This window comes from Capricornis sumatraensis, chromosome 12, assembly GCF_032405125.1.
Source record: "Capricornis sumatraensis isolate serow.1 chromosome 12, serow.2, whole genome shotgun sequence".
NCBI classification, from domain to species: domain Eukaryota; kingdom Metazoa; phylum Chordata; class Mammalia; order Artiodactyla; family Bovidae; genus Capricornis; species Capricornis sumatraensis.
Window position 1 is genome coordinate 39905243 of NC_091080.1, and position 12010 is coordinate 39917252.

The 12010-nt window shown below is 46.6% G+C and overlaps 1 non-coding gene across 1 annotated transcript; it reads left to right on the forward strand.

Moving 5' to 3' along the window:
• Positions 1–3565: 3565 nt before the first annotated feature.
• Positions 3566–3639, forward strand: TRNAN-GUU (transfer RNA asparagine (anticodon GUU)). Its single transcript has one exon. It is a non-coding gene; the product is annotated as a tRNA-Asn (tRNA).
• The last annotated feature ends 8371 nt before the right edge of the window (positions 3640–12010 follow it).

The following is a 12010-nucleotide window of genomic DNA, read 5'->3' on the forward strand; positions in this document are numbered from 1 at the left end:
ATGACATCCCCACCCAAATACCTCCCAAAGGCCTGACCTCCAAATACCATCACAGTGGCAAATAGATTCCAACATGTGAACCTTGAAGCAATACAACATTTAGTCCGTAACAGATCCCATAAGCAGACAGGAGTGCCAGCATTGTGCCAGGAGTGACTTTATGGAATGATGATGCAAGAGTCAATTTCACAAGAGAGTCTTTTCCCTCAGTGGGGAAAGGAATGGGACCCTCAACAGTAGCAAAACTGCCTCTTCAGCAACCTGTGTGCACATGTGACTCAGGACCAAATGCGGACTGCCCACCAAATCCTCAGCACTTGGAAATGACTCCAGAGAAGGGGATAGAGGGAATCCTGAATTGACAGAGATTGTTTCTTAAGCAGCAGCAGAACAGGAAATCAAAAGAGAAATTGTACGGAATCATAGAAAGATAGAGTTCTATTTCTTATACATCTGAAAGGTATCACTGTGTTTCTAAGAGGAATCACAAGGGGGTGGTGAGGGATAGGGATCATCGTTTAAACACTTTAGTTAGAATTTCCCACAGTCCTGGAGATTCCCTGGAGGTCCAGTGGTTAGGACTGCAGGGGGCACAGGTTCGATCTCTGGTCAAGAAACGAAGATCCTTGTAAACCCTGCAAGGTGGCCAAAAAAAGTCCCACAGTCCCTGAGGAGAAACTGAAAGTACAAATGGAAAATTCCATTAAATTAGCATAATTTTAAGCTAACTTTTAAAGGTGCAGGTTGGAAAACCTAATCTGCTCCAATAATTCCAAGATGGAGGTCATCAATTCCTTCTTCACCTGTAGGCCACGCATAAGCACCATATACATAAATGAACTCCAGATTAAACATGACTTCAGGCAGTTATGTATACCCAAACAGAACCAGATCAAATATAACTGACTCCAAAAGTTGCCCAACACAGATAAACAAAACAAGGTCTCTAGACAGTCCTACTCAGCAGATTCCTCCTTCATTTCCTCTCCTGGCACAGCACAGGCTCAACTCTGCAGCTTCCCTTAGTCTTTCCCTACCCCCTTTATCAGAAGCTGGCCTCCATCACTCAGAGCTTTCTCCTAAGAGAAGCAAAGCTGGCTCTAGCTAGGAGGAAGCAAGCAGAAGAAGAGTCAGAGAACTCAAAAGAAGGATCAGAAAATATGCTCACCATCACTAATCACTGGGGAAATGCAAATCAAAACCACAATGAGAACACTTCACATCCATCAGGATGGCTATTATAGAAAGTAAGGAAGGGATGGAGGAAAGAAGGAAGAAGGAGAAAGGAGAGAGAAAGAAAGGAGGGAGAGAGGAACAAGGAGTGGGGAGGAAGAAGGAGGGGGGAGGAAGGAGTGGGGAGGAAAGAGAAAGAAAAGAGGGAGGGAGGAAGGAAAGGAGAAAGGAAGAGGGAAAGAAAACAGCAAGTGTTGGCAAGGATGTGGAGAAATAGAAACTTTTGTGCATTGTTGGTGGACAAATGTGAAATATGCAGCTGCTGTGAAAAATGGTATGAAAAATTAAAAACCGAACTGCCATATGATTCACCAATTGTATTTCTGGCTATGTTACCCAAAAGAAATAAGAGTACGGACTCAAAGAGATACGTGCACATCTGTGTTCACCGTAGCATTATTCACAACAAAAAAATGTGGGAGCAACCCAGTCGTCCATCAACTGAGGAAGGGCTAAAGAAAATGCGGTGGATACACACAACAGAATATGACTCAGCCTTAAAAAGGATTAGGGTTGAATTCTGCCTTGAGAGGGAAATTTCAGCTTATGCAACAATGTGGATGAACTCTGAAGACATGCTAAGTGAAACAAGACAGGACAGTCCATTTCCACCACATGAGGTAGCTGCTGCTGCTGCTGCTAAGTCGCTTCAGTCGTGTCCAACTCTGTGCAACCCCATAGACGGCAGCCCATCAGGCTCCCCTGTCCCTGGGATTCTCCAGGCAAGAACACTGGAGTGGGTTGCCATTTCCTTCTCCAATGCATGAAAGTGAAAAGTGAAAGTGAAGTCACTGAGTCATATCCGACTCTTAGCGACCGCATGGACTGCAGCCTACCAGGCTCCTCCGTCCATGGGATTTTCCAGGCAAGAGTACTGGAGTGAGTTGTCATTGCCTTCTCTGGAGTGGACCTAGGGTAGCCATACTCCTAGACACAGAAAGTAGAATGGTGGCTGCCAGGTTTGGGCTTCCCAGGTGTCTCAGTGGTTTAAAAAAAAAAATCAGCCAATTCAGGATAATCAAGAGATGCAGGTTCAATCCAGGGGTCAAGAAGATCCCCTGGAGGAGGAAAGGGCAAGCCACTCCAGTATTCTTGCCTGGAGAATCCCATGGAAGGAGAGCCTGGCGGGCTACAGTCCACAGAGTTGCAAAGAGTCAGACACGACTGAGCACACACATACTCCACAGGAGTGTTTACTGGGTGCAGAGTTTTAGTTTTGGAGATGGGTGATGGCAACGGTTGACAGCAGTGTGAGTGTATTATTGTCACTGAATTGTGTGCTTTAAAAACAAACAAACATCGTTAAAATGATGAGAAAAGAAGAACCAGGAGGAAGGGAGGAGGGATGGGAGAGGAAAGCAGGAGCCAGAGTTGGAGGAAGACCCCTCCCAGGTAAACCGAACGGAAACAGGAACACACACTAGACTGGATTTGGCACGTGGAGAGCTAGAGTGAAATTTCCTTTTCTGTGTGCTGAGGGCACAGGGGAGCTGAGCCCACAGGAGCTCTAGGGATCTGACTTCAGGCAAAAGTAGAATGAAAACCAGGCAGTTCTCAGGGTGTGGCACTAAGCTAAGGCCCCCACTCCCCTCCTCCGTGGAGCGGGGCGGGCGGGGGGTGGGTGGCTTCCAAGGCCTCAGTGCAGAAGTCAGGGAAAGCCGGGAGCCTGCAGTGACCACTTCAAGCGTCAGGGCGTATCCGAATTGCCACTTCCTCCATAAAGGCCGTTCTGATGTCCCCTAAACCATGCATTCTCAGCGCGGGCCCTAGCCTCCCCCGCAACCCAAAGCGGGCAAACAGTGGTTCTTGCAGGCGGAAAAATCTTCTTTCCATGCACCAAGCACAGAAGTGCATATGGCAAATTCACACCGCGGATCTATGGTGTCATAATTTGGGGGGGTTGGTGGTTGGGGGCAAAATCCATGCTCCTCTCACAGCTCCGGCGAGGGAGCACGGGCGACCTCACCCGGTCCAGCCCCTGCAGCCGGGCGCCCTGTCGCCGGGGTCGCGGTCACGGTCACCGCGCGCTGCCGCCACCTTCCCGCGCGCACAGGGAGAGGGAAGGGGGCGCGGCCGATCCCCGAGCCGCCGGGGCGGGCCGGCTCCGGCTCCGGGGGGTGGGGCCAGCTGCAGGGGGCGGGGTCTGCGGGCGGCGCCCTGCCCCCCGAGGAGTCCCCGCGGCTCCGCCCGAACGTCCGCCTGCCTCCCGGCTCCTCCCGCCGTCTCCTCGGCGCGCTTCTCCGAGGTGCCCGCGCGGCAACGCCCCGGGCAGCTAGGGAGCCGCTGCGGCCGCGGAAATCTGTATACACCGCAGAGCAGCCCTAGTAGCTGGGTCTCTGTGGCGCAATCGGTTAGCGCGTTCGGCTGTTAACCGAAAGGTTGGTGGTTCGAGCCCACCCAGGGACGGTAGCGTTTTGTTTTTCCTCTATGGGAAAATTCATTTTAAAACGGCAAGAAGGAGATTTTTTAATGGAGCAAGAGTACGATACTACGACGCTTCTAGGACAGAGGAAGACGACGTCCAGTTAATGGTGTTCGGTGCCGGGTGAATCCGAGAGCGACGCTGCTGCGGCGTGATTTGCTCATTCTAGTTCAAACGAGTATGTGGGGGAAATGTGCACCCATGGTCCAGGAGACCTGCCCGACCTTGTTCATCAACAGCAGACACTGCAATGGCAAAAACAAATCCCGAACACACAATTGCTCATTGGTAGGTGAATGAATAAATAACCATTGGTTTCTCTAGGAAAACCTGATACCACTCAAAAGCCAAAGTGGTTATGCAATTTTGCCTTATGTGCAGTCAGGAAGATTGGAGGAGCCGTGCAGATGCAAACAGGCAAGAGGGGACCTCTCAGGCTGTGGAGGCACAATTCATCCCAAGCCACTGTGGGCTGAATTAAGCTGTGCTCTATCTAGCTTTTGGAGCCAGGACTTCAATCTAGGCGAAGGCCTTAAGTGTTCACTTCGTTTAGGCTCCTGGCAGAATTTTTCCTGAAATTAGAAAGTGCAGAGGTTCCTGTTAAAAAATCTCAAACGACGTGTTTTCAACTCATCGCACAGAAGACGCAAATATTTTTCAAGCAGAGGATTCACACACGATTTCCTCTTTTTTCCTGATTTTATTGAGAAGTAATTGACATTATATCACTGTATACATACGATTTTCTATAAAGTTAGGGAACCACATGACAATATGATAACATGAGGCTGTAATTCATTCTTGCCAAGACTGAGGTCACCTGGTGCTCAGTAGGTAGGTGCTTTTTCTCTGGGACGTACCTACCATGAATAGACTTTAGAGACCCAGAAGAAGGAATCGTTAAACTATCTCACTAGGGTGTCTCTTAGGGAATGCTTTGACAAATGCTGGCTGACAACTATTTATCAAGTTACTGTTGGTGATAAAATATCCTCTATTGCCTTGTTAGGAGCCCTCAGGAAGAAGACACAACGTTGCACTTTCAGTGGAATTCCAGACAGAATAACAGTAGCCCTTCCCCCCTACCCCTACCCCCCACCCACCCAAATGTTCCTAGCTAGGAGCCTTTCTGAAGCTCCTGGAAATTCCAGACTTTCCACCTACACTTCAGGATAGCTTACAGTGGAAACAATAGAATGGGGGGTGGAGGTGGAATTATGTCATAAGATCATTTACAGACTGTTCAAATTGAGTCTCACATTTCAAGATGAAGAAGCTGTAATATTTGCTGTTAACTGAAGTGATGGATCCTTCCACTTTGAAGCTGAGTATATTTACACTAGGCTCTAAGCTCCTCGAAGGAAGAGACCATATTAATGATCATTTTAGGATCCAGAGGATTCCCTTCACCCTGTTTCCGCATGAAACCTTTTAGAGGTTATAAGCACTTACTAGGAGTTCTTTGAAAGGTCCAGTCTGCCTGACACCTTCTTCCTGGCCAGATGTCTGTCCATCTGCCCAGCGTGCCCTTCCCCATCTCTGCTTACCTGGGTCACATCTGCTGAGAAGCTACCCCTGGGAAAGCCTCCCCGACACTGCCTCCATCTGATATAGATGCCCGTCCTCCGCAATTCATCATAGCACCCTGCAACCAGGGAGTTACTTGTTCCCTGAACAGGACCGTGATCTCTTTAGAGGAGGAACCATGCCTTTATTCATGCTGCTCACTCACCTAGCCCAGGCCTGTCCCATGGCACACACTCAGGACCAGAGCCATCCTTGCCTTCCTGGGTACGTGGTTCACAGAGGCCGACAGTCACATAAAAATGCCTATGACCAAGGATCAGCATGAGGAACACAGAAAAATGTTCCCTGGCCCTGAAGAAAGAAGTCAACTTCGATGGGCTAAACTGTCTTCATGGAGGACTTGAAATGACCCTGAAAGATCTGGACAGGGCACAAGGCAGCGGAGGGACATTTTAGGCTGGGCAGATTTCAGGACATGATGAGGGAGTGGCGGGGGTTGTGGGTGGACTATGTGTATGTACTTAGGGTGCAGTGAAAACGTTCTTAGCTTGCAAAAGGGCCCTGAAGACTGAGGGAGGAGGCTGGACTTGACTCTGTAAAGGAGTTACTGCTAAAAGGTTTCTGTTTTAGGATAGAAGGAAATCTATTTTTGGTGGTCAGGCTGACAATAGCATCAATAAGAAATGAGATCAGAGGACAGTTGAGACACACTTGTATTTCAAAGGAGAAGCAGTGAGGCTCTGGGCTAAGATGAGTAAAGGAAAGAAGGCATGGATGCATTCAAGGGAAGACTGGTTGAAACCTTAGGATGGAAAAAGGAGGGAAGTGTGAGGGTGGAGCCCACATTTAAAGCTTGTTGTGTTCAGACCCTAAGTCATGTCTGACTCTTTGTGACCCCATGGACTGCAGCACACCACGCTTCCCTGTCCTTCACTTTCTCTTGGAGTGTGCTCAGACTCATGTCCATTGAGTTGGTGATGCCATCCAACCATCTCGTCCTCTGTCGTCCCCTTCTCCTCCTGCCTGCAATCTTTCCCAGCATCAGGGTCTTTTACAGTGAGTCGGTTCTTTGCATCAGGTGGCCAAAGTATTGGAGCTTCAGCTTCAGCATCGGTCCTTCCAATGAATATTCAAGGTTGATTTCCTTTAGGGTTAAAGCCTAGGGGACCCAGAAAAATGGTGATAACTTTGCTTGATGTGGGACTTTGGATGATTCTTAAAGAAAACTTGAAATTCAAAAAATTATAAATTGTCCGTATTTTTAGCTTATCTAACCTGTGGTCAGTTCTCCACCATGGAGTTCATTGAGAACCTAGTCTCAGAAACGTTATTTTTTTTAAAAGTTTAACTTCATTTTAAGTTAAACTTCATTTATTTAAGATGCGCTTCCCTGGTGGCTCAGCTGGTAAAGAATCTGCCTGCAATGCAGGAGACCTGGGTTCCATCCCTGGGTTGAGAAGATTCCCCTGGAGAAGGGAAAGGCCACCTGCTCCAGTATTCTGGCCGGGAGAATTCCATGGGCTGTATAGTCCATGGGGTCACAAAGAGTCAGACATGACTTTCACTATCACTTTCATTTATTTAAGATAGTTTCCAGCAGACCACTTGGGTTTTCACAGAGCCCTGTGAAAATCTGAATGGGAAGCTAAAGCTCTTCTCCCAAGAATGTACACATTCACTGAAAAATTTTTATTTACAGCGTCCAAGGGAGTCACAGAGCCTCTGGTGCAGGTTCTTGGCTCTGTTTTGTATTTTATCCAATTTGTATTCTAATTACTGATAAAAGTCATAAAACATGTCAAATCCAAAGTGTTTAGGTATGGAAAAGTTACCAAACTGAAGATTTTAAGGTAACACAAAGAACCAGAAGAGTCTAATAGTATTGACAAGTCACAAAGAGAAGCCAGTTCCTTTTTTTTTCCTTGCTGAGAAATTAAGTACATTGTAAAATTAGTAATAAAGGACTTGAGACAAAAAGAGCTCGCTGGAGGCTTTAACACTTAATGTTTTATTGTAGGGGCTTCCCAGATGGCTCAGGGGTAAAGAATCTGCCTGCCAATGCAGGAGATGTAGGTTTGATCCCAGGGTCAGGAAGATCCTCTGGAGGAGGGCATGGTGACCCACTCCAGTATTCTTGCCGGGGAAATTCCATGGACAGAGGAGCCTGGTGGGCTACCTACAGTCCATAGGGTCACAAAGAGTCGGACATGACTGAGCATGCATGCTTTATAGTTAACACTCTGGAACCACTGGACATACTCTGTGAAGGGCTTTAGTATACTGATGCTTTCAGGGCCCCTTCTATAGGGATTTATACCATCACCAGATACCAGTTTACATTTCTTTCCTTGGGAGTTACTTTAATGACTCCCAGAAAACTGTCATATTTGCTATCATGAGTCACCCTCTCACAGGAATTGAGCCTTTTTTTTTTTTTTGCAGTAAAAACAAACCAAAAACTATTGTCTGTCAAAGATGACTCAAACTAGTTATTCTGAAACAAGTAAATCAAATACACATTTTAAAATAAGGAGATCCTCAACTACCTTAGTAATAAGCTGAAAAAGTAGAGCATAGATTATTATATGCACATGTTGAGTGTAATGATAGTTTGTATTTAATTATCTAATATATTCACTTGTACTAGCATATATAGGCTGACCTGATAATTGGAATTCACTATACTACTACTACAGAGGTGACAATCTGCAATGGATAAGAACTCAGTATAGAATTAAAGTTTTAAAGATAGAATTTTTCTATTAATTACCGTCCACAGAGATGCTTTATGATAATGACAAGGTCTGTATCCATGGGACTCTAGATTACAACTCAAACATTTTGCCATCCTTCTGAATAGGCCTGCCTTACATCGTCTTGGGCCTTGGGGGAGCTTTAAATATCAGGTGAGCTGTAGACACACTTGAACTTTTCAGCATATTTAGATCGTCTCTGCCTCCAAACCCAGTGGGAAGGTTATCATAAAGAGAAAACTGGCAAGAAGGGTGCTTGACCCAGCTATTAAGTGCCTGCAGTAACTAAACAGAAAACGCATTTTCATTTTGAGATTTGAAGTATTTCATAGGAGCCTCTTTTCTCCCAATGACCTCTTGTTTCTTGGCTACATTTAATCTCCTGATTAAACTTCTCCAGTACCAGATTCCTTGTCACTTTGGCACTTGGCTGTTGTGAAGAAGTTATTTACATAAGAAGAAGTGCCTTTTGTGGGTCTGCTTTACTCAGAAATGTCCTGGTGTGCCTGTCAGCCACCTGTGTCTCTTCTGTGCTTCTTGAGGGAACATGGATGGGAGAAAAGGGGGTGAGGATTTCCTGGAGGCAAAAGCAAGAGGGCCAGAAAGACAGTCTACCATTTAGATGCCTTTACCACCTACGGAGAAGGCAATGGCAACCCACTTCAGTACTCTTGCCTGGAGAATCCCAGGGACAGGGGAACCTGGTGGGGTCGCACAGAGTTGGACACGACTGAAGCAACTTAGCAACAGCAGCAGCAGCAACCACCTACAGAGACTATCCACACACCACCTTGGCCTCCTGGTTCCTATGTCTCCTCACTTTTCCTCAGCTCCTGACCCAACCTTGGCCTCACACCTCCCTTGTCATCCTTCAGACCCTGTCATCACAGGTCAGTGCACTGTGTCTGAAAGCTCAGGTTCAAGTACACCACTTTCTAACCTGCTTACTTCCTCCATGAGTCCCACTCCGGCATTCTCTGAACCCACCTCCAGTTCATGGAGGTCCGCCACCACTTTTTGAATGACCGTTCCTTATCCCATGTCCCCCCTAACCCTCCCTCCTTATCCTTTACTATAATCATTTTCTTGCCTAAAACCTGAACTCCTTTCTCTTCTGTATCCAGTTTGTTTGACAAAGCCTCTAACTTCAGCTAACTCTTTAACTTCCCATCTACTCTCTCAGTCCTGCACCCTAGCTGCACACACGGTTAGAGAAAAATAAACAACCATTTTAGCTGGTCTCAGTAGAGTTTACAACCATAGACTTCTGGAGGGTTCTAAGCACTGCCTAGTGAGCCTACTGCATGGTCCTGTTCATTTAGCACCGGAAACTCAAATCTCTCTTCTTCCATCTGTAACTCTTTCTCCCCTCGGGCCCGCAGCTTTTATTGTCTCCTCGAGAAAAGAATCACAAGACCCTCCTTATCCCCTAATCTTCCAATCTTCTGATGACAGTACCTACAAACTTTGTTACTAAAATGGATAAACTCTTCTAGCTCTTAGTGTCACACCCTCTTCTGATCTTGGATCTCATCCCAGAGAAATCCGCTCCAGCAATTGTCCCTTCTCTCATTTACAACATCCATTTGTCTTTCTGGAACACTTGAGCTCTCTCACTTGAACATGTGTATTCCCGGTGCCAAGGCCCAAGTCAGGTCTCGGTCTTTGTGTTTCTCTACTGCTCAACGGCACCTGGCCAGTCGGCAGCCTTCCCGACAGCTCTTCCCTTGATTTTCAGGACACCACTCGCCTGGTTTTCCTCTTAACTGCCCCTCTTCTTTCCCCAGAGCTGTTTTAACTCCCTAATGACCCCACCCTCCAGGGGTTGCTGGTGGTAAAGACCCTATCTGCCAGTGCAGCAGACCTAAGAGATGTGGGTTCAACCCCTGGGTTGGTTGGGAAGATCCCCTGGAGGAGGGCATGGCAACCCACTCCAGTATTCTTGCCTGGAGAATCCCATGGACAGAGGACCCTGGCAGGCTGCAGTCCATAGGGTTGCAGTCAGACATGACTGAAGTGACTTAGCAGGCACGCACTACATCATGGCATCAAATAGGATCCGTGCACTCATCGTTCTTGATGGGTATCTTCCGCGGTCCCTTCTCGAGCCCCAGTGCTGTAGATCCACTTTCCTATTCTCCCCACTTGGAAGTCTAATAGGTATCTTACATTCATGCATCCAATTTTATTTCTTTTTTGGCATCCAAAATCTTAATAACAGAGTAGAGTCAGGGGTTAGTTCTTGTAGCCATGGTTGGCCTCTGGTGTGCTCGAACTTCCAGCCCTTGGAGTGTACAAAGGGTTTGGTGTGGCTATGCAGGGTTCCTGGGGCCTTGCCAAAACGCCTGTACACCTCTCTCCGCCCTTGAGAGGACAAGAGAGGACAGTGCCACAGCCCTTGGCAGAGTCCAGGGCCAGCTGGTCAAAGGTGAGGATCTTGCTCCCTGGCCTTGAGGACACGACTCCGGGTGCAGCTGCTCACTCACAGAACACACACCTTGTTTGTGCACTTCCTGGACATGCACACCAGTGATTATAGTTCCCACGATCACAGATGTTTTGCCTTCCCAGCTAGGAAACCCTATCTTCTGATCACCCAGGAGAGGGAATGCATCCAAAATTGAATAAATTCTTTCCTTTAAAGGTTTTCCTTCCCGAGTCTGTCCCATCCCAGTAGACAGAACCACTCATGTGTTCAGGCAACAAAATCTGAGCTCCCTCTTTGCATCCTCTTTCTACCCCACAGTCGACCCTCAACTCAACCTGTTGGCTCCACCTCTGAAATGCAACAGTGGTCCAGCTGTTTATCACCTCCACAGCTATCTGAACTGAGACTGTCATAAACTAGCACTTCCATTCTGACAACCGTAGTCAGTGATCTTTTAAAACCTCTTGACTAGATTGTGTCATTCCCTTGTCTGGAAACTTCTGGTGGCTTCCTGTTATTTTCGGAGACCATACGTGATCTGGTTTCTGCCAACCTCTTTAACCCGATGTTCTAATTCCCCTTCCCTTGCTCACTGTTCACACTGGCCTCTTCCCTGTTCTCAACCATGCCAAGCCTCAGGGCTTTTGTTCTTCCTGGATAATGCCCTTGAATCAGTCACGTGGTCAACTCCCTAACTTCACTGAAGGACCTGCTCAAATGCCACCCCTCCCACCAAGTCCACCTGGTCTAAAATAATCTGCCCATCACTTTTCTCCATAGCATTTAGTACCATCTGACATTTATCAATTATTAAGTCTGCATTTGTGAATTTGCCTACTTGCTAAAATTTGTAACCCTAAAAACCAATACCTGCAGTGCTTTTGTGGTCATTTGTGGATGTGTACACAGCAGTGAAAAGTCTTGAGTCCCTTGCAGAACATCTGGTCTGTGCCACAAGGTCCTCGATGTGTGGTACAGATCACTTGGAGTGAACTGAACATGCTCATGTACATCTTGGATAGGACCAGACTTCAAGGACTGCTGGCATGGACCCAACATCTCATGGACATTTTTCGTGCTTTTTGTTGGTTATTTTGTGGTTTAAAATAGCCCTGAAGCGTGGTGCTCAAGTCCTATCTCCTGTTCCCAAGCTGAAGGAAGATGTGATGTGTCTTATGGAAGAAAACATGTGTGTGGGACAAGCTCCATTCAGGCATGAGTTACAGCACTGTTGGCCTTGTGTTCAACGTTAGTGAAGCAATAATATCTATTACATAAGGTATCTTTAAACAGAAAGACACAAAAAACATCATTTGTTGATCAAATGATGATGTTGTAAGCAGAGGTTCACAGGAAGCTATCTGTATTCCCACCAGGAGCAGTGGTTCAGTAATTGCTAATGTAGTGTTCACAGCAACTTTACAGAACTACAAAACAACATGAGTCAACCCCATCTATTTCCTATTACCACCTAACATTATAGATTTACCTTGTTTAAAAGGCAAATGACTGAAAGGCAAGAATTTCCTTTTATTATTTTTTTATTGCCTTATATCAGCTTTACAACAATGCTTGACATTCAGCAGAAACCTAGAAATATTTGAATGAATAATTAATAACAAGTAAAGGATGGATAAGTAATGCCTC